The sequence below is a fragment of the Ictidomys tridecemlineatus genome, chromosome 10 (genome assembly GCF_052094955.1).
Source record: "Ictidomys tridecemlineatus isolate mIctTri1 chromosome 10, mIctTri1.hap1, whole genome shotgun sequence".
Taxonomy (NCBI): domain Eukaryota; kingdom Metazoa; phylum Chordata; class Mammalia; order Rodentia; family Sciuridae; genus Ictidomys; species Ictidomys tridecemlineatus.
In genome coordinates, this window is record NC_135486.1 from 127,139,696 (window position 1) to 127,166,892 (window position 27,197).

The 27,197-nt window shown below is 41.9% G+C and overlaps 1 protein-coding gene across 3 annotated transcripts in view; it reads right to left on the reverse strand.

Moving 5' to 3' along the window:
* Hs3st4 (heparan sulfate-glucosamine 3-sulfotransferase 4) overlaps positions 1-27,197 on the reverse strand; it is a 340,113-nt gene that overhangs the window by 199,619 nt on the left and 113,297 nt on the right. The window contains exon 1 of one of the 3 annotated variants that reach the window (XM_040277297.2): positions 251-420. The exons of the other annotated variants lie outside the window; for them this stretch is intronic. The gene's annotated coding sequence lies outside the window, so the exon portion shown is untranslated. Of the gene's footprint in view, positions 1-250; positions 421-27,197 lie in introns of those variants that run through there. 3 annotated transcript variants of the gene reach the window in all.

Sequence of the window (27,197 nt, forward strand, 5' to 3'; positions counted from 1 at the left end):
TCTGGTTTTCTCTTACAGGCAGATGAGGCCTTTTATCCACCACCTCATCCCCTGCTTTCCTGCAAGGGGGCATGGCAGGGAAGGCTGCCATCAACCAGGGCACTCTCTGTTTCTCTAAATGCCGAACCAGTTTTGAAAATTGACAATCTGAATTCTAACATTTTTCTCCTTAAAGAAATGACTCACAAGGAGTCTAGCCTCTGGAGGAAATGCTAGGATTTTTTTTTTTCTGTTTGTTTGAATTACGGACCTTTTTCAGAGTGAGGTCTCACCAAATGGTCTCTGTTTACGCAATATTTTCTTCTCCAACTTCAACAGTGGTTGCATTTCTTTTTCTTCTAAGACGACCTCGAAATCTAGCAGGCTGTTGCTCCATGTCAAGGTGCTCCCGGGCGTCTGCTGCAGGCTGGGAGAAGGGACATCTGTTGTCAGGGCCCTGGGCTCCTACGAAGGGAGGGAGGAAGGAGGAAGAGAGAGAAGCAGGTTGTGGAGCCCTGCTGTTCCTTCCAGATTTAGCATCGTACAATGAATCTTCAATTTCTCCAAAAAAAAAAAAAAAAATCAGATTTTTGGCATAGAAGCTGGTGCTGTTGCGGAAGTTCTAATTCCCTTTACAGGATTCCAAAGAAAGTGGCTTGCTCCTGGTTTTTCCCATCTTGACAGCTTCCCTCCTCTTTCAGATGGGAGTTGGGCAAAGGCAAAAGAAGAGGAGCTTGTGTGGCCTCTGCACCAGTAGAAACTTGTGCATCTCACGTCTTTACTGACTTATGCTCCCACTATCTCAAAAGAACACTCTGGGGGGAGGGGGGATAGTAGGGGATAGGAAAGGTAGCAGAATACAACAGTCACTAATATGCCATTATGTAAAAATGTATGTAACAGAAGTGAGTCCGCATTATGTATTTGGGGAGTTCAAAACCCAACTGAGTCAAATGTATGAAAGATGATATATCATGAGCTCTGTAATGTTTTGAACAATCAATAAAAAAAATGGAAAAAAAAAAAAGAACACTCTGGGGAGACACAGACCTATCAACCTGCCTACTTTCCTGCCTGTGTGGCCCTCTATCTCCCTGTCCACCCACAGACCTCTCTATCTCTCTACCTAACTACGGATTTGTGTCTTTTACCACGGGGGAACCGAGATCCCATGAATACCCACTAAACTCCTGCTATGTGTTAGAGGTTGAAGCCAAGAGACGGGCTTATGATTAAGTAGGTAGAGATTTACTCACCCCTGACTTCATTCCCAATAATCCCCATTAGGGTGCCACGAGTTGAGTAATCCTTCATTGTGATGATAAACAACGTCAATGTGTATTCAACTTACATTTATTAAGCACCTAATATGTGCCAGGTGAGTGGAGGTGGTCATGGCCACGTCCCAGGGATTAAAATCCCCATAGAAAATATCTTTGTGATTCTGTGTGCATTGAGCTAGTGGGTGTGTGTGTATCTGTGTGTGTGTGTGTGTGTGTGTGTGTGGGTGTGGGTGTGTGTGTGTTTACTGAAGTTGAAGGCAGAGCATGTGCAAATTTACAGCAGATAGACTACAGTGCAGTAGGTGTTTGGCTAGACCAATTGGTCTCACTAGCACAAGATCCTAAAGCCAGGTGTGGGTCACTCTAGGAGCAGCAGATACTTCCCTTCAAGAGAGTTCTAAATCTAGGATTTGGCCTTCTTTCTCTCCTCTGGCCCGACAACCTGGAAGAAATGGTTTTGTTTTCTACTCCTCTCGAGGGGCTGCTAACTTCCTCATTAGCTCCCCTCTCAGCCTCTCTCCTGGGACTATCCTCTGAGAATCCTCCCTACAATCTTTGGGGAGTTTCCTAAAGACAAGAGTATCACTGTGCAAACCAGGCCCAGGAGCCAGGGTGAATGTGTAAGGTTTAGGGTTTGACAGGTCTTCTGTAAACTCAGTGGATGGTAGGATCTTCAGGATAGATCTTATTTTCAGGTTTGTTTTAATTCCACTGAAGGAAAACCACTGGGTGGGATGTTTTCTTTGGCCTGACAAAATTCAGCCCCACCTCTCCCTCTGTGATGGATGGACGAACCTTCCCAGATTCCCTGACTTCACGTGGAATTATGAATATGAGACTTGGACCAAGGAAACAGAGATGTAGACATTAAATCTGTTCTGCAGGATTCCAGCATGTAGAAAAATAAACCTTACTGCTTCCTCAGTAACAAATGCTATTTTTTTTTAATATGGAAGAATAAGCATCTAGCACCAAGTGTGTCTCTAAGACTTCAGTAAGATCCACATATTGCTTAGAAGTGCAAGATTTACATTAAAGGATGAGACACGTGAAATCTGGATGGGCTGTCACTGTCATGGGCTGTCATGTCACTGTCATGGGCTGAATGGGTCCCCCCAAAGCAGAAGCCCTAATCCCAGTACATCAGAAGGTGACTGTATTTGGAGACAGAGCCTTAAAAGACGTAATTCAGTTGGGTTCCTTAAGTGTGTTGGGAATCAACCCTTCTCAAATGTATGGTCTCTATATCAAATATTTTTCTCCATTTTACAGTAAAATATAGTAAAAATAGTCTTACTGTATGGCCCAGTAGCCACGCTCCTTAGCAAAGAGTTGAAAACTTACGTCCACACAAAAACCTATATGTAGCTGTCCATAGCAGCTATATCCATAATGGCCCAAACCTGGAAGCAACCAGGATGTCCATCAGTGGAAGGATTAACACACTATGGTGCATCCAGACAACAGAATTCAGGTCAGTGCTACCGAGACAAAAGCGGCCGAGACAGGAAAAGAAGAACTTTAAGTGCACGTCGCTAAGTGAGAGAAGCTGATCGAAAAAGACTTCATACTATGTGATTCCAAGTACATCACATTCTGTAAAGGGCAAGATTAGAAAAGTCAGTCAAAAGATCAGTGGTCAAAATATTTTCTAATGTCATGTATAACAAATTACAAAAAAGAAAAAAAAAAAGACCAGTGGTTGCCAAAGCCTAGGGGGCAGGGAGGGATGAAGAGATGGAGGACAGAATACTTTTAGGGCAAAGACATCATTCTGTATGATACTATGAGGATGGTCCATGTCACAATATCCTTGTCCAAGCCCAGAGAATGCATGACACCATGAGCCAAACTTTGTGTGAACTTGGACTTTAGGTGATTAAGATTGTCAATTCAGCCCCGTGCTGTGGCGCACGCCTGTCATCCCAGCAGCTCTGGAGGCTGAGGCAGGAGGATTGCAAGTTCAAAGCCAGCATCAGCAACCAGGAGGTGCTAAGCAACTCAGTGAGACCCTGTCTCTAAGTAAAATAGAAAATAGGGCTGGGGGATGTGGCTCAATGGTTGAGTGTCCCTGAGTTCAACACTTGTCTTACTGTCTGTCTTACTGTCTGGGTACAGAGTTTGCACCCGCTGACCCTGTGTGAGCTGTGGGTTTGGACTGAGTCAGGGGCATCTGTTTGGCTAGTGCAGATCACTTCTTCAGTGTAAGAGCAGTGAGGTCCTGGTGCCCACAGCTACAGTGGTGGCTTGTGACACAGGAGTCCCCTGTGGATGCACTCCCTTGGTGGTCCCCTGCTGTTCTGTGTTTCTGCATGTTCTGGGTCCTCAGCTACTCCAGAGACTCTTATGAGCCCTGCACCATTGTAAATGCCATGGTGCCTACACAAGCCAGAGCAGACCCTTTGATATGCAAATAAAAACTCAGGCCAATAGAAAAGGCCTAGTTCTATTGTAATGTTTTGGGACTTTTTAAGTTTCTGTTGGCCTATGTGAAAACTTTTTGTTTGCTCTCAATTTTTTTTAAATGACAATTTATGACAATTACCATAAAGTTCACAAAAAATTCAGATGCATGTTTATGACACAACAGTCATACACCAGCTACTCGGGTCAGGGAAATAACAAAGACAGTACCTCCAAATCTTGCTACTAATAACTTGATGAAGATCACACCTCCTTTTCTCACACAAACACACACAACTAAAGCTATACTAATTGATTTCTAGTTTTTTGTTCATTTTATCACTTATCCCTTAAAAACACGTTTTGCCAGCATTTGGTTCAGCATGTCAGAGAAACTGATTTGAAATCTGATTTTTAGATCCTGGTCCTACGCTTCTTGGGATAAGTCTTTACCTCAGTTTTCTTAACTATAAAATGGGCATGACTTTATAGTTCCCTCACAGTACAACTATGAGAATTAAAGGAAATAATGGATGTGAAACAGTCTCATATAACATGTTCCTATTTCATCTTTATTTACCACTATCCTGTTTAGCTATTTCCCCAGAAGTTTATTCTATCAGTGCTTTCTGTCTTGACAAATATGCATTTCTTAAAACTGCTTGTCTATTAGAAATACACTCAGAGAAGACTAAATTAATACATGATTTTAGAACAAGTGTCTTCTTTCTACTTCCAAAATTCCAATAAATTTATAAAAGCCCAAGGAAATGTGCCTGATCTATTAAGGGGAGGATATTGCATAACCCCCACATCACAGGAAATGATGGCTACAGAGGAATAAGCAGGTTTAAGTTCCAAACTCCAAATAAGTAAATACAAAAATTTTCAGGTCTCTGGGCTATTTTCAAGTTAAAATATTAATGAGCGACATTCAGAGAAACCAGACACATACACAATGTTCAAAGCTTTATAGATATAAGGAGGAATTTTTAAAATGATAACACTATGTAAAATTTATACCAGCAAGTTTGAAAATCCATGCAAAATGAAGTACTTCTTGAGAAAATATAATTTCCAGAGATTGACTCACGAAGAGGTAGAAAACTTGAGAAGAGCAGGAACTATTGCAGAAACTGGAAATGTTGTCCAAAAACTACTCAGGATGAGGTACTAGTGGGAGAAATTTGAAAATAGCTATTAAAATTAAAAACACACATGCCTTTCAAACTCAGAAACCCCACACCTGAGAATTTATCAAAGAGATACAAGCACCAGTCGCACAGGAGAGGAGTTAAGGCTGTCAATGCAGAATCATTTGCAGAAAAAGAAAAAGCAAGAGATAAAGAGAATGTCCTCCTACAGAAAAATATAGCCACACAAAAATGAGCTCGATCTTTATCAGATGATTTGGAGCAATTTTCCGAATGTACTGATAGTAAAGAAAACAAGATGCAGCTAAATAAACATGTGTGTTGTGATTTCTGCAAACAATAATAAATCCTTTTGTGTGAGTGACTATGCATGTGACTTTGTATAATCTCACGAGAATAGAGAAGGCTGCAGAAAGCTACATACCAAGATGTGAGCATTGGTTTCTAAGTGAAAAAAAAATGGGAAAGAGTTGGGAGGGAAAATGTAAGGAAAGTGAAGGAAGGATTTTAGTAAAAGAGAAGAAAAAAAATCCATGTAAATTAAGAATTCCATAATAAGATGTTTTCATGCTATGATTCATTCTAGCCTAATTACATGTGTAGGCCTGAGTGTGCATATAGGTATGTGTATTCTTCTTTTTTTTCATGAGTGCAAAAATTAAAAAGGTACACAGTAATCCAGTGTGGTCTGTGAATCTTAACAGGAAAACTGGACAAACATTATATATATATATATATATATATATCTCCCTGGAAAAGGATAATTTAGTCTCACAGACGTGAAGAGAACTATGATCCAATCATATCCAGAAGCATCTGAGAGAATCATGGCCACAGATGGACCATTGTTCAAAGGAATCTTCCAGGTTCAGTTATATCACATAAAGAGTTTGAGAGTCTTCATTCCCATCCTCCCAATAAGAAAAAAAAATAATCGAACAAACTGAAAATTAGTGATCCTTTTTGGGTCCATCACAGAACTCAAGTCTCAGTGGCAAACCACGATGTTGTCACCCAGAGAGACAGATGAACCCAGAGTTCCAATCAAGACCTGCTTACCCCAAAAAGGGAGCCCCTGGGGCCGTACACTGGTAGAAACAACTGAATGCAGACTTGAGACAAATTGCTGAAGGCTGAGTTGGATGAGGGTGAGTCAGAAACTCTTGGAAGGTCTCACTCTCTGGTATCCACTGGGTGTCCAACGATTCAATTCCATGTGACACCAAGTAATCCAAGTGAGCACTGACCCCACAGGTATCAGTCCAACAAGATACCAACCATGAATGGGGTACCATCTTGCCTACACTCTGCCCAGATAGCTATAAATTTAGGAGTCCCCACAGCACCCGCCCCCCCTCAGGTTAGAGAACTCACCAAAAGGACTCACAGTGCTCAAGGAAAACTTTACTTGGGTTAAAGTGGCTGATCATACCGGACCCGCATCTCAGGAGCATCCAAGTGGAAGATTTGCCTAGGGGAAGCTTCAGGACTGGGAAGGGGTGCAGGGTCTCCACACCCCCTCTGAATCTAGCACTTTCCTGGACCATGAATATATTCATCGACCCCGAAGCTCCCCAAACCCCAGGGCCCTTCAGAGGTTCTAATGGAATTTCATCCCAGGTGAAATCAATTAGATTCTGCCAAGGAGAGCTGGGTTCAGTCTCCTCCCCTTCCTGGAGGTTGGGCTGAACATGACAACCTCTAACCCTGGCTGGCTTGGTCTTTCTGGTGACGGGTCCTCATCCTAAAGCCACCTGGGGTCTCCTGATGGACGTCATCTCATTAGCCTGGAAAAGACACTGACTTCCAAGGGTTTCTTCTTACCCTTCTCCTGTTCCCTTCCCTCTAGGGACCTCTCTCCTATTTATTTACAGTTCTGTTTTTTAATCAGTGCCTTGGGGAGATGCATGCGGATGAGATGTCCTGTGGTGTATTCCTGCCCAGGCCCAGGAAAGCGCGGTCAGCTCCAAACCATCCTCCCTCCCTTCCTCCCTCCCCCTCAGTCTCCTTCCTTGGCTCCACTGCTGTGATTCTATTTTCATGAACCCCTCCTCCTCTTTTTCTTTCCTCTTCCTTTTCTTTTTTTCTTATTTTGGTTTAGCTTCCGTAGATGAGAGAAAACCTGCCATCTTTGACTTTCTAGATCTGGTGTCTTTCTCTAAGCATGACGGTCTGCACTTCCATCCATGGACTGGTAAAGGCTATCATTTCATTCTTCTTTAAAAAGCTCCATGCCAGGATCCAGGTTCCAAAAAATAAATTTTTTAATTACATTGCACTTTTAATCAGTTTTACCTCCCTGTGAAGAGCAGAGAAAGATCCCTTGGGGCTCAGGCTCCAGATGAGAGGGGAAGGCCACCCACTGAGGGATAGGCCCAAATGTGCCTGCAGCGTCCTCCAGAATAAAGGCTCACCCATCAAGGAATAACACCTTCCTGTGCTAATGCACAGCCCTGGCTCACCTGGGGAGGTGCATTCCCGGTGACCTTCCTGGTGCATCTAGAGGAGGGAGGAGGTTCAGAGGCACTCTGCAGGGCCCAGCCCTTGGAAGCAGGATCACACAAACACTGAGATTTAACCTTGAGGCGACATCCTGGCACCTCGCTGCCACACCAGCGGGGCTCTGGTATAATATCAGTGAATTATAACTGAAAGGGCTACAGATGCAGGCTCTCTCTGAGGAGGAGTATCAGGGAAGTCTTATGAAGCCTCGGGCACCTAAAGCTACAGCAGATCAATCACTACCAACCCATATAGTAAGGTTCCCATAAAGCTTCACACCCAAGGCCTATTTACCTCAGTTCCTATTGCCTAATACATCATGTCCAATGCACTGCAACGAAAACAAGACCCATTCAAAGGCAAAATCCGTAAGAACTAACCAACTCCAGGGATCCTATTGATATAATTGACTAAATCACAGACAAAGCCAGAAATTATTCGATTATTCAAATAGACGCAGGAAAAGCACTTCATAAATTTCAGCCCTTACTGGGAAAACCCCCCCTTGGAAAACCAATTTCATCCCCAGAAAGAATATCTACCCAAAGGCTAAAAGGAATGTCTGTCAATGTCAAGAAATATTCTACCACGTGATCCAGCAATTCCCTGCATATAGGCCCCAAAGAATTTAAGACAGACACCTATGTTCATAGCATTATTCACCAGAGCTAAAACACAGAAATAAAACAAGCATCCATCAGTAGATGAAGGAAAACATGGTGTACACGTACCATCAACTATCATTCAGCTGTAAAAAAGGGGGAAATTCTGTCACACAACATGGCTTAAGAGGATCCATGAAAAAGACACATCTTTCTCAAATTAGCTGCATGAGGGAAAATTAATTTGTGAAAGTCTCTGGAGGTAATTGGAATGAAGAGTTCCACCATGGTGCTCCTGGGCAGCTCTGTCTGCTACATAAACAGGTTACGAGAACAGAGGGACATGGGCAAGATTGCAGGATAGAAGCTTCCAGCATTCACCTCGTCACGAGAAACTGCACTTTGAAAAATCCACCCGTGGATGAGCACAGCTTCCCAAGGACTAGTAATTCAGGTGAGAGGAGAGCATTTGGAACCCAGAAAAGATGCACAGACAGACGAGGACAGGAACAGTCTCGCAGGACCCCACAAGCAAGCAGTGTGCAGAGAGACACCCTTCACGCTGGGAGAGGAGAGTGGAGTAAGCTCACAACGGTGCCCCAGACCCCAGCGACAAGCCCACCTCAGTGAACTCTGGCACCAACCAAGCCCCCTTTATGAAACCAGGCTCTAAGCTCATCACAGCACCAGGATAGCCACTGCTACCCCAGGCCCTGGGCCAGCCCACACACAAGGCTTCAGGCACAAGGCTGATGGGTTCTACACCCCCATCCACACACACACCATGAGATTCCAGGCCAACCCCTAAGGTCCCAGGACCCAGGCCAACCTCCACAGCTGCTCAAGGACAGCATCAATGAATTCAGGCCCAAAGCCCTAATGGACCCAGGGCTATCCATGTGGACCCAATCACCAGGTCAGGTGTCATGGACCTGGGACCCAAATTCTCCCATGGATTTATGTCCCAGGTTTGCCCAGCATCAGGCCAGCACCCATACACCCAGGGGCCAGGCTCTGCTCAGACCCAAGACCCAGGCCTCTCACATTCCCGGCCCTCTCTAACACCAGGCCATCCCAGTACACCCATATTCCAGGCCTCTCCCCGAGACTCAGGCTCCAAGGCCTCTCCCACAGTCCCAGGCACTATGCTGACCACAGACCTTTAAAAGACCCTGCAAACAAAGACACTAGGCCTGCTGACCCCAGGACTCCAGCAACAAGCCCACCCCCGGATACCACCAACCAGTGTTCCCCAAATCTCTACACTGGAATAAGGCTCCCTCTGAAGAAGCCAGTCTATACATACCAGACAAGAGTTAAGAAGGTCCTACAGTACAGATAGGCAAAATCAAAGTGGAAACGACTAAGAAAGATTCAGAAGATGCAGGGAAAGAAAAGGGAGTAAAGTAACTTAAAAAAAATAAGGATAAAGGGTTGGGGACGCGAACATGCATGAGGTCCTCCCTCTGCAAAAAATGATGATGATGATGATGATGATTGTTAGAGTCTGTAAACAAGTCAGGATGGTGCCTGGCATTTTGACAGGGGGAGTGGTTTGTGAGGTGGCGCCAGTGAGCCATTGAGTGTGGAGATTCCTTATTGGTTGACTGCTGTATCTAGTTTATGCTAAATGAGATAAGCTGTGTGGGATGTATATATACCCCTCTTGTTCTACAATAAATGGCTCCCACTCCAGCTGTATCAATCTACACAAGTTGCTCGTCTCCCCCCGGTTATTTTGCTGCAGCCAGACTGCAGTAGATGGTGGCCTGTACGGGGAGCCCCGGGACACTCGGGGGTAATTGACGGAAAAAAAAAGCGGCCTGACCATAGATAGGACAGGGGCAAATCTGCTCATCCCTAGACAGATAGGGCGAGAGGAAAAATGGCCATTTCGAGAAAATGGAGAAGATTGATACAGTATGTTTGTGTCTTGTTTTGTCTCAGTATATTGTATTGTCTTTATGATGAAAATATGGAAGGGATGAGAAGTAAATTGATAAGGGAAAGGGGCACCCCAGTGGAACCAAGAATAGTTAGGGCATGTGTTGATGGAAGCCCAGGAACTCTAGTCAGAAAGAAAAAGAAAGTTCAGAAGAAGAAGGATTATCAGGAAAAAAGTTGCAGCAAAAGGCTATTACTGAATACTTTTTGTTACCGGAGGGTGCATGAATTGGTGCGGCGGCTGCCACGTGCACGAGCCGGTCATGGCACAGCAAAAACTTTCCAAGCGGCAGCAGCTGGCTCTTCCACTGCCGCGAGCCCAAATCTAGACCTAACCTGGAGGCACAGTCTCGGAGGCTCTTGCTCCCTGTGCCCAGTGGCAGTTTGAGTCTGGAACACTCCCCGGATTCTCCCTGGGGCCTTCTGGGGCTGCCCGGGATACTATGGTCTGGCGGCAGAGGACGCACCCGGCGTCCCTGAGGTTTGGTCATTTCCAATGTCAATAACTACTAAATTGTTCACAAGGTTGTTTTCTTAGTGGAATGCTACAGGATTTTCTTTAGCCATCCCAAGTTCCTGCCTTCATCCCAGTGCCAGTGAAGACGAAAGTGGAAGAATTTCCAGTGTTGCTGAGAACCGGACGAGACTTTGGATCAAGCTAGCTGCCTGCAGAACTTACCTGGACTGTGATTTAAGATAACTGCCTGTGAACTTACCTAGACTGTGATTTACCTGGACTGTGAGTTAATCTGTTGAGACAATACTTTACCTGGACTGAGACAACAAACTGTAATCTACAACAAATTGTAACTCGGTATCTTTGCAAACGGTGTCATTGCTGGTATAATTTTTCTAAGGGCTTCTTGCGTGGAGCCATCAATTGGCTTGGTATGGTCGTTATTTAAATTAAACAAAAGGGGAAAATGTTAGAGTCTGTAAACAAGTCAGGATGGCGCCTGGCATTTTGACAGGGGGAGTGGTTTGTGAGGTGGCGCCAGTGAGCCATTAAGTGTGGAGATTCCTTATTGGTTGACTGCTGTATCTAGTTTATGTTAATTAAGATAAGCTGTGTGGAATGTATATATACCCCTCCTGTCCTACAATAAACGGCTCCCACTCCTGCTGTATCAATCTACACAAGTTGCTCGTCTCACACACCCCCCCCCCCGGTTATTTTGCTGCAGCCAGACTGCAGCAGATGATGACAATGACCACGACGACAAGGATGACAATAACAGACAATGATAATGACAACAGAAAACACACACTCTCCAGACAAAAAATTGATCATTCCAATTCACAAAGCCCAAAGAGCTCCAAACAGATCCAGACAAAGATACCTTCACTGAAACACATTGTAGTTAAATTCCCAGAAGTCAAACACAAAGAGAATTTTGGGAGCAGCAAGAGGAAAAATGACTTGTCTCAGACAAGGGAACATCCATAAGATGACTAGCAGATTTCTCTCTTTTTAAAAATGTTTTTATCTGTTCTTTTAAGTGATCCCTGACAGTAGAATGTCCTTTTACCTATGAGACATACATGGAGTGTAATTTCTCATTCTTGTGGCTGGATATGATAAGGAGTTACACTGGTGGTGGACTCACATATGAACACAGGAAAGTAATGCCAATTCATTCTGCTGTCTTTCCTATGCCTGTTGCCCTTCCCTTCCCTCCATTCCCCTTTGTCTAATACAGAGTACTTCTATTTCTTCCCTTATTGTGAGTTAGCATTCTTATATCAGAGAGAATATTTAGCCTTTGGTTTTTTGGGGGATTGGCTTATTTCATTTAGCATGATAGTCCCAGTTCCATCCATTTGCCAGCAAATGCCACAATTTCATTCTTATTTATGGCTGAGTAATATTCCATGGTGGATATACACCACATTTTCATGATCCATTCATCTGTTGAAGGGCACCTAGCTTGGTTCCATAAATTGAGCTGCTATAAACATTGATATGGCTGCACCACTGTGGTATGCTGATTTAAAATCCTTTGGGAAGAGACTGAGGAGTGGGATAACTGGGTCAAATGGTGGTTCCATTCCAGTTTTTCTAAGGGGAATCTCCATACTGCTTTCCAGAGGGGTTGCACCAATTCACAATCCCACAAGCAATGTATGAGTGTACCCTTTTCCCCACATACTCGCCAACATTTACTGTTACTTGTATTCTTGATAATTGCCATTCTGACTAGAGTGAGATGAAATCTCAGTGTAGTTTTGATTTGCTTTTCTCTAATTGCTAAAGATGCTGAACCATTTTTTTCACATATTTGTCGACTGATTGTATATTTGATGACTGATCATATTTCTTCCTCTGTGAAGTGACCAGCAGATTTCTCAGTATACATCTTGCAGACCAAGAGAGGATAAAATGAATTTTTTAAAAAAGAAATTGCCAGTTAAGAATAGTATACTTAGGACTGGGGCTGTGGCTCAGCCATAGAGTGCTTGCCTAGCACATGCGAGGCCCTGGGTTCAATCCTCTACACCACATAAGATAAACAAATAAATAAAATAAAGGAATTGTGTCCAACTATAACTAAAAAATAAATATTAAAAAATAATAGCATACCTAGAAGAGCTGAAATGCATTTAGAAATGCAGGAAAGATAAAGAATTTTCCAAACAAATAGGAACTAAAGGAATTCATCACCATCACACTTGCCTTACAAGAAATGCTAAAGATAGTTCTTAAAGTTGAAATGAAAACATGCTAACTAACAACATGAAATCATGTGAAAGTATGAAACTCACTGTAAAGTTAAGTATACAGTCAAATTCAGAATATTCTAATACTAGATCGGGTGCAGTAGTGCATGCCTAGCATCTCAGCTACTCCCTGAGGCAAGAAGATTACAATTTCAAAGCCAGCCTTGTTAAGTTCAAGGCCAGCTCTGCAACTTTAGTAAGATCTGTCTCAAAATTAAGACAATAAAATAAAAAATAAAAAGAAGGTCATGTATGGTGGCCCATACCTGTAATCCCAGCAACTTGAGAGACTGAGATAGGAGGATCACAAGTTCAAGACCAACTTCAGCAACTTAGTAAGGCCCTAAATAACTCAGTGAGATTTTGCTTCGAAATAAAAAAATTTTAAAAAAAGGTCTGGGGATGTGACTCAGGGGTTAAGTACCCCGGGTTCAATCCTTGGTACCAGGAAAAAAAGATGGGGGCAGGGGATGAAGCTTAGTGGTAAAAGCACCTCTAAGTTCAATCCCCAGTATTGTTAAAATAAAAACCAGAATACTACTATAATAGTAGCATGTAAACAACTTTTGATTCTAGTATCAAAGTTAAAAGACAAAAGTATTTAAAATGACCTTAACAACATAAATCTGTTAAGGGAGGGATGACATAAAAAGATTTAAAGGATATATCAATAACATAAAACGTAGGAAGAGAATTTGGAGGGTAAAGTTTTTGTATGCAATTGAAGTCAAGTTGTTACCAAACTCAAAATAAGACTGTTTTGTATAAGCCTGGTGGTAATCAGAAGAAAAATAAAACAACAAAGGGAAGAGAAACACAGGATACTAATATAAATAAATCTCAAATCACAAAGAAAGTCAGTAAGAGAGGATCAAGAGAAGAAAGCAACTATAAAACTAAGGGTCAGAAGACAATTAACAAAGCATATTGGCAAGTCTTTACCTATAAGTAATTATTTAAATATAAATGGATTACATTCTCTTATCCAAAGACGGTGTGGTTGAATGGACTGGGAAAAAAATAAGACTCATACAATCTGCAACCTACCAAGACTTACTCATGAAGAAATAGAGAATCTGAGCACATCAGTAATGAATAAAGAGATTGAATCAGTAATGGATAACTTCTCAACAATGAAAAGCCCAGGACCTGATGGCCACTGTGGTAAATTCTACCAAACATTTCAAGAAAAATGAATACCGATCCTTCCCAAACTCTTCCAAAATCTTGAAGAGAAGGAGGAGGGAACACTTCCAAACTGATTTTATGAGGTGATCTATTACCATGATACCAAAGCTCACCAAAAAAAAGTACAGGCCCATATCCCCAAAGAACACAGCTCTAAAATTTCTCAACTGACCTCCAAAGCACACTAAAAGGATCACACATCACCATCAAGTAGGTCTTAACTCTGGAATAGCAGGATGGTGTGGTTTAGATGTGAGGTGTCACTCACAAGCTCCTGTGTAAGATAATGCAAGAAGGCTCAGGGGTGAAGTGATTGGGTTACAAGAGTCTTGACCTATCAGTGCCATTTATCCACTGATAGGGACTAACTGAGAGGTACCTGTAGGCAAGTAGGGTGTGGCTGGAGAAGGCTGGTCACTGGGAATGTGCCTGTGGGTGTATGTTTTGTCTCTGGTGAGCTGAGCACCGTGTCCTGAGCTGCCCTCCTCTGCCACACCCTTCTGCCATGAAGCTCGGCCTCACCTTGGGCCCAGGGGTATAAAGCCAGCTGCCTATGGACTGATGTCTCTGAAACCATGAACACCAAATAAACTTTTCCTCCTCTAGTTGTTCTTGTCGGGTCTTTTGGTCACAGTGATGCAAAAGCTGATAAAAACAGATGGCTCAACATATGTAAATCAATAAATATGGCCCATCACATTAACAGAAGGAAGGATAAGGGCCACGGGATCATCTCCATGGATGCAGAAAAAGCATTTGACAAAATTCAACATTCTTTCATGCTAAAAACTCCCACCAGGTTAGCTACAGAAAGAACGAACGTACCAACACAACAAAGACCAACACAGCTATCAAACTCAACACTGAAGAGACAAAAGCTTTTCCTCTGAAATCAAGAACAAAACAAAGACATCTACTTTTTCCTCTTCTATTCAATAGAATATGAGAGATCCTAGCCATAGGAACCAGGAAACAAAAGAAAATTAGTAAAAGTCACCCACACTCGGAGATAAGTTACATTGTCTGTGTTTGCATAGGATTCTTTTTTTTAACATATAGAAAATCCTAAACTCTCTACCAAAATATTAAATATTAATATTAAACCAATAAACAATTTCAGTAAAGTTGCAGGATAGAAAATAAACACGAGAAACTCGTTTTCATTTCTATACACTAGCAACAAATTACTTGAGATAAAATTTTTAAAATAATCTCCTTTTTAAAAGCATTTAAAAATATAAACTACTGAGGGACAATTTTTTCATTTTTTTTTTCTTTTTTCTTTTTTTTGGTACTGGGGATTGAACTCAGGGGCACTTAACCACTGAGCCACAGCCCAGCCCTATTTTGTATTTTATTTAGAGACAGGGTCTCACTGAGTTGCTTAGTGCCTTGCTTTCGATGAGACTGGCTTTGAACTTGCAATCCTCCTGCCTCAGCCTCCCAAGCCACTGAGATTACAGGTGTGCACCATAATACCTGACTAGGAACAAATTTAACCAAGGGTTGAAATATCTGTATATTGATAGTAAAGCTGGAAGAAACAAGCATATTGTAGAGATCAGAGCAAATAGCTTAGCATGTCAAAGCAGAACTGTCTAGAAAAAGAATCAGGACCTTAAAGAACAGTCTGTGCAGCATCAAGGAGCTCTGAGAAGCAGAGAAGGTGGGTGTAATTGACTTTGAAGACTAGAATTGGCAGAACTAAAAGGTGCATTTGGAAAATTCTAAATAATACAAGATTCATCTTTCACAATGCACACACCAAGTTACACTACAGGGAAAAAAAATAAAGTCTTGGACATTAAAAACTCAAAGTGATCAGAGAACAATACAGGATAACATTTTTAAAAGATTGGAATGGGGAAATACCACGACTGAAATAATATGAAGAATTGATCAAGGGAAGTATTGATTGATTTGACATTGCAATTAATTTGAAACATCTATTTGACAAATGATACTTTAAAGAAAGTTGTAAGGTCAGTACAAGACAATAACATTGGAGAAGGAATTGTTTGCATACTACAAGTTAAAATTAGGATTGAAATTCAGAATATTCCAAAGGCTCCTACAACGGTTTTCTGAAAGAGAAAAAGAAAGATTGGTAATTTTTTTCAATTTGGGAAAATATGCACTGAAAATCCTGAAAAAAAATACATCAATATCTGGCAAATATTTGAAGAGATGTTCCAGTTTACTAATAATTAGGAAAGTGGAGTCATTTCAACAATATCAAGAAGGGATTGGCCAGTCGTCCTTTTACCCAATTCCCAAAATTGGCTGAGCTCCCTCCTTTGTGTTATCTTTTGACTTTGCATTATCTTTAATTTCATGAGTTTCCTAGGATCATTTGATGTTCCTACCCTAGCCGATGTGAATTTTGAGGAATTTATTTAGCCATCAAAACAACATGCTTCTGTTGGATTTCTAGGACCACTTTAAAAAAAAAATACCCCAAACGGAGTGATTTAAAGGGACAGTTTATTATCTCACAGTTCTAGAAGCTATAAGTATACATCAGGATGTCTCCAGGGCCAGGCTCCCTCTGAACTCCCACGGATTCTTCTTGGCCTAGTCCCCGCTTCTGGTGGCCCCAGGAGTTCTGGGCTTGTGGCAGCAGCAGCATTTCAATCTCTGTCCCCCTCTTCAGATGGACCTCGGTTCTCCTCTCGTGTGCTTCGGAGCCTTCATATGGTAGTCTCTGCTCTGTGTCTCTCTCTGTTCTTAGAAAGACATCAGTCCCTTAAGGTCACTACAACTACAAAGTCCCTATTTACAAAAAAGAACATATATCCTGGGGCATTGCAGAAAGGATTTCCATCAAGAAGTCAACTCTCAATACGTAGAAAGACTTGGCTGAATCTCAGACATTAGGTCAGTCTCAGAAGCTGGTCTCTTAAGGTTCCTATGGTCCATGACTCCATTTAGGTGACATTTTCCAAAAAGACTGAATCACAGGGGAAGAGATGAACATTTGCCAAGGGGAAGAAGTAGGGGGATGGTGAGATTTAAAGAGGCCACACAAAGGGGAATCTTGAGGGGGAGGTGACAGAATTGTCCTGTGGCCCCACTGTAGTGGTGGTCACTTAATCTGTGCACATGGTCAAAGTCTTAGAATTGCACAGAGGTTGAGCATTCTTAATCCAAAAGTTCTGAAGCCCAAAATGCTCCAGAATCCAAAACTCTTTGAATGCCAATATGACACAATTAGAAATTTCCGACTGTCACCAGGGGTGGCTGAGAGGGACAGCTTAGTTTTCAGTAAGCTGGTTCGTAACTCAATGGACACCAACTTTGTTTCATGTACAAAATTATTAAAAGGCTGTATAAAATTATACTCAGGGTATGTGTAGAAGAGATCCATGAAACATAAGTAGGTTTCTTGTTGACGCATGGCTTGCATTCCCCAGATGCCACATTAGATCCCTGTCGATATTTCAAAATCTGAAAAATCTCCAAAATCTGAAGCGCTTCAAATCCCAAGCATTTCAGCCTGTACTGAAAAAGTGAATTTCACTGTCTGATCATTCAAGAAACTAAGTTAAAAGATGCCATAAATTCAGAGTGGTTTTGGACCTTCGGACCTACTCACAGTTTGGCTGTTGTGAGGTCCATCCAAGTATTTAGACTAAAATCACATCCTGTATTATTTCTGCCTCATAAAAATCAGCCCCAAGCAGAACTAAATGATTCTGACATATTCCCACTTTACATGTACAGCCCTTGATTTGATAGTTTTTCCCCTACTGAGAACTGCCATATAGTATTGTTTACTCATTAGAAACCTCTCAAATTGATGATTATAGAGTCATTCCTACGAAAACACAGAATTTCTCTTTTAAAAAAAATGAAAGAGGAATGGTGGGATTGAACCATTTTGATATAATTAATACAGCTCGGATGTGATTTCTGCTGTTACTGACAAATCTGTAATGACTTGATCCTTCCCTTCCTGTAAGAATGGGTGTCTCTGGTACTGTTCCATGACCACATTATTCTGGTGCTCACACTGCAAAATACACGTAAGAAGCAATGTGTATTTCTTGTTGTTTCAGTCCCTGAAGGTGTGTAGGCAATGCATAATTTTTATGCAGGACTATTGTTGGTTCTAATATGTGAGAATCTAAACAATTTCAGTACTCCATTCACCAAAATACCCTAAGCCTTAAGAATGTGCCAGTATATTAGCATGTACATAAAAATAATAATGAGCAAAACCCGAATACCTGGGGTATAATTTTTGCTCATAATTTAATTCCTTTATGGGCACCCTAGCTGGCTAGGGCCTCTCTCTGTCTCTTCTCTCCCTGTCTCCTCTTTCTAGAACCCAATCTGCCAATCACCTTGGCCAAGAAAAAAATGGTGCAAGTCTAAGCGTCTCAAGCAAGGTCACCTGGAATATGTCAGACCAAGGAGAGTGGCTACGAGGCCAAGAAGGCCTCTGGACTCACACAGTCTGGGTTTGGGTCTCTGCTTTAGCAGTTCCTGTCTCCATGAACTTGGAAAAGTAATTTAAATTCTTTGTGTCTCTGTCTCCTCATGTGCATGATGGGGACAATCATGATAACTACTTCACAGAAAATTACAACAGCCTAGATAAGTCATTGCCATGATCTCGAAAGTGACTGAGACGATTTAAGAATTCTAAATAAGGAGGGACTTCTTTGTTGTAAGTGAAAGAGAAAATCGATTTCTAGTGGTGCCGTGGGATACAGAGACGAGGAGGTTCCATGGATACCTGACAGTGACCAGGTGCGCCGTCTTTTGGGAGGTGTCTATATGGGTTGGGGTGGTGAAGGAGGAACATTCGGCAAGAATTTCAGGATCTCCAGTGTCTTCAGGAATCAAGACAGGAACTGGAACAGACTTGAGGCTCTCTGGATCGTCTAAGCAGGAACTCCTGGTATACACCTAGGGACCATGATGAGGGGAGACGTCCAGACTGTGGCTGTTGCGTGGAACACCCAATACATACCGGTGAGCAGAGAAGTAGCCCTTTGGAGAGAGTCACCAGAATAACTAAAGGGGAGGATCTTAGGGGCATTTAAGGAGTTTCTCAGGAAAAGAAGCCAGAGAGGAGATGGACAAAGAGGAGCCAGAGAGAAGCAAGCCAAACGAAGGCGGTGGGGAGGGAGGAGGGGGGTAGGGAGTCCTTGTCACAACAGACCTGCTGCTTTCCTCCATGGGGCCACCCAGCCCCAGCAGATCGGAGTCAGACCTGATTCAAATCCCAGCTCGACCACCGACTTACCCAATCTCACATTTAGCTTCCCCTACATGTCACCTTTTCATCAATAAAAGCAGACAGTACCCAACTCAAAAGATGTCCCCGTCACTGTGTGAGGATAGAAATGCACAGGGAGGATTCGCAACATGTGTCCCTCACTAGCCACCCTGTCCTTATTGTATCATGGAGAGACCTAAGACATTTGTAGTCCGATAGGCATTTCTCCTGATAAGTCATGAGTTCACCACCCAGATCAGCCTCATGGCGACTTTTGGAAGGAGCATGGATATAGGATGAATTCGTGGCTGATCCCTAGGTTCAGGAGGAGTCTTTCCAACACACTGGCTACCAACAGGCCTCCTTGGGCCCCACAGCTCTCCTGCCTGACCCCACTGCCCTCTTAGGCAAAGAGATCATCCACCCCGGCTCTGACAACACTCTCTTCCAGGGGAATGCAGGCTTCAGCCACCTCTGGCTGCCAGAATGTGCAGGGGTGGAGGGTGAAGGACCACAGGAGAGACTCAAAAGGAACCAGAGAAAGAAAACCGGGATGGCAGCCCTTTAAGAGGAAAGAGTAGGTCACCTGATGGCAGAAGGAGGCAGCGATGGCGACAGGCCTTGCCAGCCCACGCAAATGCTCACAGAGATGGGACATTGGGAACAACAGCGTCGGGCATTGCCACAGGCCCTCCTCCAGGGTGAACGAATAAATAATCAACACAAAATAAAACCACCTGGGCCCGGTGCCCAGGCTGCCACTCATCTATCCAGCCAAGCCGGCCCCAGTGCAAACCCCCAATAGAACCCAGTGTCGCTGCAGGAGAGAGCAGAAAAGTGAGAACACATTGCACTGTTTATTAGTGCTTCAGTTCTTGGCCGGGTCTCAGTTCCAATGGAATTTTTTTTTTTTTTTTCCCTTGAGTGTTTGCTCCAAACTCCACTCTTTAGGAGTCCAACCACCCAGGACTTCCAGGCACTAAGCCCTGCAAGTAAAATGGAAAATTAATCAACCAAAGGTCCAAGGAGAGTCCCCTAATGGTTCCCTGGGCTCACGACCTCCTTTTACATGAAAAGAATATTTCTACAGGGAAAAAAAAAAAAAAACTGTTCCTTTTTTATACTCTGCCAACCACGCCCCTGTTCTCCTTCACACAGAAAGGTTCAGAGCCAGGATGAGAGGCTGGGGCAGCCCCAAACAGGGGCTGTGCTTTCCTGCAATGTGCTTCTGTGAAACAGTGCTCTCCTTTCTCTCTTTGCCTTTCCTCCAGGTGCAGAAAGAATACACACAGGAAACCCAGATTCTCTGCAGGACTTTGCAAAACCAAGAAAGGGCAGTAGTCCTGATGTGGGTCTGGGGTCAGAGGAAGGGAGAATAAGAGACAAGGGAATAGGATTTTGTTTTCTTCCTCATGAATCCAGGAGAAAGTTTGTTGAACAGATACTTATAATCAAGTGTACTAAGACTCAGATGTTAGATGTAATGAACTGTCTTAGAAATAGAGGAGGGATCCCCAATTGGAGTGTAGGAATTTCTAGAAAATCTTCCCACAGGAGGTGATATCTGAACCACATACAGCTTCAAGACCGAGTAGAATTTTTCAAGGCAGTCAAGATGTGGGTTTCTTTTTTTCTTCCTTTTCAACAGAATTTTCAAATTTTTGAAGCCACAAATGAGTGGTTGTTTTTTTTTTAATGGCTCTAGATGCTTATTATGAGACATAAAATAAGTGACTCCCCCACAAAATGAAAAATAAAAATTGCAAAGTAGAAAACCAACAGAAAGAAAAGAAAATGGAATTAGTAACAAAAATATAAGAAAAAAATAAAATTAAGGCAAGAAATATCATAAGAGGAAAGGAGGTTTATGTCATTAGCAAAACATGTGTCCTGTGAAGCTCTAAAAGTCTACAAAGTTGTTCACCAAACAACAGAACTTCAACCTATTTATATACAGCAGAAGCATCTGGAAATTTAAGGAGAAAATGACAACTTTCTCACTTAGAGATTCACGGATTAAAAAAAAATTATAGAAAGTAGGATTTCGATGATGACAATCAAACATGATCTAACCAGATGTGTTCAGGCGTACACGCTAATGTGTGTACTATGCAGGTGTGTGGATTCTGTATGTAGATTGTGTTAGCCTGCTTTCTGCAGCCAATAACACAAAACCACAGACTGGATGTGTTATAAGGAAAAGGCAGTTATTTGGGGTCCTGGTTCTGGAGGTGCAAGGTCCAGGGGGTCACATCTGGGCATGCTCTTCCTGCTGGCAGAGTGCTTAGGTGACATAGGCATCAGGTGGCAATAGGTGTGGGGGGCGGTGAATAGTGGTCTCTCTTCCTGTGCTTACACAGGCACCAGAATTCAATGGCTGGGCCACCTGATGGCCTTATCTACACCCCGTCAGCTCCAGAGACCCCAGCCTGAACTTCACGCCCATTGATCTTCTACCCCCTTACTACCTTACAGCATCCATTAAGGAAACCCTGGGGATGCTCAAACCATCTGAAATCACAGCCTATGTGTATGCTGTGTACCCAGAATACAGTCAGCCCTCAAATATAAAGTTATTAAAAATGTTAATATGTTTATGAGGCCATAGGCAAAATCTCAATGAAATCCAAAAAAAAGGTTAAAAAAATTTAAAGGTACAGGAAGGAATTAACTTGATACATTCAGAAATTATTCACAAAGAACACCGCAAAACTACCCATTTGAAGATTCAAAACAGCTTGCTAAATAACTCTTGAGTTCAATAAAAATTCAAACCCGAAATGAAGAATGAGAATACTACAGATCTAAATTATGGAATGTGAGCGGTAGGCTCAGGGAAATTTATAACTCGAAGCCCTTGTATTAGAAAGCAAGGAAGACTGAAAATGGACTCGACATCCTACCCAGGAAGCCAGGAAACAGCAGAGAGAAAGTAGAAATAAAGATGAAATCAGAAATAAGTGAAATAGAAAACAAAAGAAAAATAGGAGTCTGCTGCCATAAAACTAAAAGTTAGCTTTGTAAAAAGAGCAATAAAACACACAAACTTCTGGTAAGAACAATCAAGAAATAAAGGGAACACAAATAATAACATTAAGAATGATAAAAAGGGGGACTGGGGTTGTGGCTCAGAGGCAGAGTGCTTGCCTAGCATGTGTGAGGCTCTAGGTTTGATCCCTGGCACCACATAAAAAATAAACAAGTAAAATAAAAGGTATTGTGTCCATCTACAAATAAAAAATATATTTAAAAAAAAGAATGATAAAAAGAACGTACCCATAAATGTGGGGGAACTCTGTCCTATATATATGTTCATATCGATAAATCTGAAAATCTAGATTACATAGATTAGAATTAAGAATTTTTAAATGACCAAAGTAAACACGTTGCAGAAACAAAAAGTTGGTAAAATTTCTAGCCCTCCCAAGTCACCAAAATGGTTTTATGGATAAGTTTTTTTTTGTTTTTTTTGTTTTTTTTGTTTTTTGTATAGGGGATTGAATTCAGGGGCACTTGACCATTGAGCCACATACCCAGACCAATTTTGTATTTTATTTAGAGACAAGGTCTCACTGAGTTGCTCAGCGCCTTGCTTTTGCTGGAACTCACGATCCTCCTGCCTCAGCCTCCAAAGCCCCTGGGATTACAGGCATATGCTACCTCGCCCAATGTATGGATGAGTTTTAACAACGTTCTTACAGCCGATAACCTGCACTTTATTGTGACTATTATAGAATACTAGAAAAGATTAAAAATTCTCCAAATCATGCTGGAAGATAAATATAAAACTGATACAAATTGCCTTTAACCAGAAATAAAGAAGTTCTAAAGAAGAGATGAATTAAGGCTGGTGGAATGTGATGGACATCATTACCCAAAGTACATGTACGAAGATACGAATTGGTGTCAACATACTTTATATACAACCAGAGGTAGGAAAAATTGTGCTCTATATGTGTAATAAGAATTGCAATGCATTCCGCTCTCATTTATTTTAAAAAAATCAATAAAAAGGAACAGAAAAATTAATACCTACATATAAATGCCAGAAATCGTAAATAATTCAAGAGTGATTTTATTTTAGCAAAAACTTAATCTGTTAATACAGCAGGACCAAGAGGGAGTGCCCCATGATCCTATGCTGTGTTAAAGGGATTTCTAGAAATGATCCACTTTCATAAAATAAAAGAGAAATCCTGCATGTGGAGGCTGAAAGTCTTGATAAATATTCACCTAAGTTCCAAAAGAAACCTCAGCAAACTAGAAATAAAAGACTTTATTTTTTCTGATACATAGTATTTCCCACAAATCTACTACAAACATCGGACTTTGTTGCCATCCATGAGAAGCATTCCCATTAAAACAAAGGAGTCAAAAGTTGATTATCACTATTCATGTTCGCATTGTTCTGGATATTCTAGACTCTTATAAGAAACCTGAAAGTTATCAAAATGGCAAAGAAGGCCATCCATTGCCATTACTCACATAAACACTGATTTTTTTTAACCTAAAAAAATGCTAAAATCAATTTAACTTTCCCATTAATAAATAAGTTACCAAGCTGGCTAATTGTAAACAAACAACAACAACAACAACAACAAAAAAAACAATGGCTCTCTTTATCACAAAAAAGAATTGACAATGGAAGAAAAATCCAATTGTGGTTCCAGATAATATAAAATACCTGGTTAAAAACATAAAATAAATTGTACCAGATGTAAGTAAAACTCCCCCCAGCCTATTGAGGTATATTAAAAGATGTTTAAATAAGCTAGATGATACACCAGATCCCCTGATCAGAAAATCATGCCTTAGACTACAGTCCCAATTCAATCCCACTAAGAACCCAATGTGATGTCTTAAAGAAATTTAATAAACTGCAGGTAAAATTAATCTGGAGGAAAAAAAAGCATATATCTTCAATCTCTCCAAAGACCTGGGTGTTGCTGGGGAAAGAATGGGCAAGGGTGTTTGCCACCTGGACGCTAGCATTGAAAGACACACACCTGGACGCTAGCACTGGAAGACAGAAGAAACTTAGCGATTGAAGGATGGATGAAGGGAAGAGACCAGACAATACCAAAACAGATCATGCACAAGTGAAAAGCTTGATTATGATACGGAGAAAACTCACTATACACTTGAGGGAGAGAGCGGGAAGGTATTTTTCTATAGTAGACTGTTGAATAAATTTAAATTCCAGATTGACTTAGAAAAACAAACAAAAAATCCCCTACAAAACTCAAAAATTAGAATATATTTGGAACTTCAAAAAATATTTATAATAGAAAGAATGAACACTAAAATCGCCAGCCAATGGAGTGACAGAATTCCCTGCCTTCAAAATGTAAATACCTGGGATCTGAACAATACTATAAACTTAAGATACTGGCGGCAAATGGTTGGCAAATTGGGGAGAAAAATACGATTTTGGTGACAAAGAACACAAAGCGTTAATACCCAAGTGGCAGGGACTGTCAGTTATTTAACTCAAAAATGCTACCTTTCTGGGGCCAGGGCTGTGGCTCAGTGGTAGAGCGCTTGCCTAGCACGTGTGAGGCATTAGGTTCGATCCTCAGCACCACATAAAAATAAACAAATAAAATAAAGGTATTCTATCTACAACTTCAAAAAAAATTTTTTTAAATGCTACCTTTATATATATTTATAAAGCACAAATATTTTTTTCTTTTTCTTTTTTTCTTTTGGTACTGAGGATGGAGCCCAGGGGCACTTACCACCAAGCACATCTCCAGCCCTTTTTAAATTCTTTTTGTTGAGACAGGGTCTTGCTAAGTAGCTTGGGGTGGGGGTGAGGGAGCTCACTAATCAGAAGAATCCATTTAAAATAAATAAATAGATAGATAGATAAATAAATGGCAGGCCAGCAGAATGAAGGCAAAGGGACAGGGTAAGGGACAGAGGAGGGAGACAGGAAGTCGTGGGGCCTGAGAAGAGCACGTTGTTCTATGTTCGTATGATGATGTGTCCAGATGAACCCCCTCTGGTCCACAGAACTATCATGCATGGATACGAATATTACCACCATGAGCAGGAAAGCTTCATCTCTCTGCTAAAAAAGACAGATGCCACCAGGTCTGATAGTTTAGGATCAAGAGACTTCGAGACCCCAGTGCTGATGAGACTGAGCCCCAGTAGCCAGTGCCAACTGAAAGAATGAACAAGGCTCGTCGCCTGTTTATTGAGAAACAGCTCTGCACATTTATAGAGCTGGGGGGTGGTTTGACAGTTATGACAGTTTAACGGTTGAAGGGTTTGACAGTTGGCATGGGGTGCTTTCTGATTGGTGGGTAAGGATCATGTGAGCCAGCAGGGCTAGTCTGATTGGTGGGTAAGGATCATGTGAGTCAGCAGGGCTAGTCTGATTGGTGGGTAAGGATCATGTGAGCCAGCAGGGCTAGTCTGATTGGTGGGTAAGGATCATGTGAGCCAGCAGGGATCACCATTGGGCAGCTCTTCTTGGGGGACTCCCAACACCAAGGGCTTCCTGTCCCTCGGCTTCTGGTGAATAAAGAGAAACAGACACTTGGTTGATGACCCTGTTATTCAGTTCCTTCTTCCTTTCCACGGACACTTCAGAAAGGACAAATTGTCAGAAAGGACAAATTAAGACAGTAAAATAATTATTTTTTAAACATTTTTTTTAGCCTTCAGATTGGCAAAAAATATAAAGAACGAGAGAAAAACAACTCCTCCTCCTCCTGTCAAAGCATTTTCTTTGTCATACACCATTCCTCGGCACGGTCATGCTCAAAGTCAACTCTTCAGCAAGAGTTAATCAAAAATTTAAATGGGTCTTTCTTTTGACTCAGCGTTTCCACTTTATATAGACTCTTCCTTACATTTTAAAAAATGTGTGTGTGCCCCCAAATGATACATGTTCAAAGAAGATCACCGTTGGGTCGTCTGCAGTATCAAAACTTCAGAAATGCTTTACGGGGAGTGTCATTAAAAGAACGACTCTGTGAGTGACCATACGCAACAATTAAAAAGCCTGACTGCCACCGTACGCACTGACTTCAGAAAATGCTCAGTACACTGTTTTGAAATAAAATAAAATTTCAGACCTCCTGACACTCTAAATAATTTTTGAATAAAAATTGAATCCCTGCTGAAATGAATGAATAATCCCAAGTTTGTTTCATAAGCAACAAGACTATAAACACGTTCATCTGAAAGCAGAGACAATGGTCTGGGAGGATGGCTACTCAGATGTTAAAAATGAATGTATTGTGAGGCTGAGGAAGGAGGATCGAGGTTTCAAATCCAGCCTCAGCAAAAGCAAGGCGCTAAGCAACTCAGTGAGACCCTGTCTCTAAATAAAACACAAAATAGGGCTGGGGATGTGGCTCAGTGGTTGAGTGCCCCAGAGTTCAATCCCCAGGACACTCTCCCCCCACCAAAAAAAAAAAAAAAGAGGATGCATCTAGGGAGAATGGTAGATGGGGCTCCCTGCTTTTATACTTTCATTTAAAAATAAATAAATCTATGTTTATATGGGAAATTTAAAAAATAAATCTGTTTAAAATATGCCTTGCCTGTTCAGCAGGTGGGAATCACTATTTTAACAGGTGAGCCCAGGGGATACCAGCATAAAGCTTACACGGAGCAAAGCACCAACTGCTTTAAGAATCCAAGACACAAACTTCAGGAGACGGAGCCAACTTGAGAGAGGCCATTCAAAACCCATTAAAATTAAGTTCAAGCCGTGTCAGCCCGGATCACCTTGCATCAAGCCGACCCGGTTCGTTCTTGGAATGATAATGCAAACCAAGACTTGCATGATAATCACAGAATCCTGCATGCGAAGCCCCAAGCGGCTGCCATGTGTGTGTAACAGGACTCATTAACAGCCATGATGGAGAGACGGAACCTGATTAGAGTTGTTAAATGCAGACGATCATTAGTCAGATCCCCTGCCATGTTCATTTCCAAAGCCTCTTTGCCCAAGGAGCTGAGCTTACTTTGGTAGCTGTTTCTCCAAGGATGGCCTCCTAACCCTTCTTCCCCCCAACACACCATGTCTCCCATGTCCAAATCCACTAGCTGTAGTAATACCTCCTGATACCTCCTGGCCCTCAAATGGAGACTGGCCCTGGACCTTGGTTTTGACCAATACATGTAACTGATGTTAAGTGTGAGGTTCGGTCCTGAGCCTCGTACGGTCCACTGGGGC